This window comes from Nanorana parkeri, unplaced genomic scaffold (assembly GCF_000935625.1).
Source record: "Nanorana parkeri isolate BGI_ZX_2015 unplaced genomic scaffold, ASM93562v1 scaffold2339, whole genome shotgun sequence".
NCBI lineage: Eukaryota > Metazoa > Chordata > Amphibia > Anura > Dicroglossidae > Nanorana > Nanorana parkeri.
The window spans coordinates 163,591-164,164 of record NW_017308607.1 but is presented as its reverse complement, the minus strand read 5'-3'; the positions used below and the strand labels follow the sequence as shown (position 1 = coordinate 164,164).

The 574-nt window shown below is 53.0% G+C and overlaps 1 protein-coding gene across 1 annotated transcript in view; it reads left to right on the top strand.

Annotated features, from left to right (window-relative positions):
• Positions 1 to 574, top strand: part of AFMID (arylformamidase) — a gene marked incomplete at its 5' end in the record, with an annotated part of 10,227 nt that overhangs the window by 6,166 nt on the left and 3,487 nt on the right. The window lies entirely within an intron of this gene.

The window sequence follows — 574 nt, the reverse complement described above, 5'->3', positions numbered from 1 at the left end:
CTGAACCTGGCCTTGGGGCGGCAGGGAGAGTAAATCCGGCCCTGAGTGTCCCTCACTACGTCCTACTGCAGCGGCTATTCCAGCTTCCAGTATAAATGAACAAACCCCCCCAAAGTCCAATACATACAGTTTTTAGCCAGACCTTATCCCGCAGACATTCAGACGCTCTCCAGTCTGTCTGTCTGTCTCCATCCATCCATCCATCCATCCATCCATCCATCCATCCATCCCAGCACGGATCTCTCTCTGAGCTCTCTCCCCCCTCAGTCACTATCAGGTGCCGGCTAATTAATAGAGGGAGGAGGTGTACCTGTTGGGGCTTAACCCCTTCCTAGCCAGGGAAAGCTGCTCTTTCCAACCTCTCACTGACATACACCGTATACCCCGTCACAGTATACGATCAGCATACCGGGACATTGTAGGGTGATTTGTGCCACATCCGGCATTAGCCATATCGGCATGGGGGGGATATTTTGTTATATGACATGTGGTCCATATTTCCAGCCATCCTCTGGTGCAGCCTTTCTCAACCGGGGTACCCCCTGGCCTTTTGAGGGTCCACCTTCCAGACCTG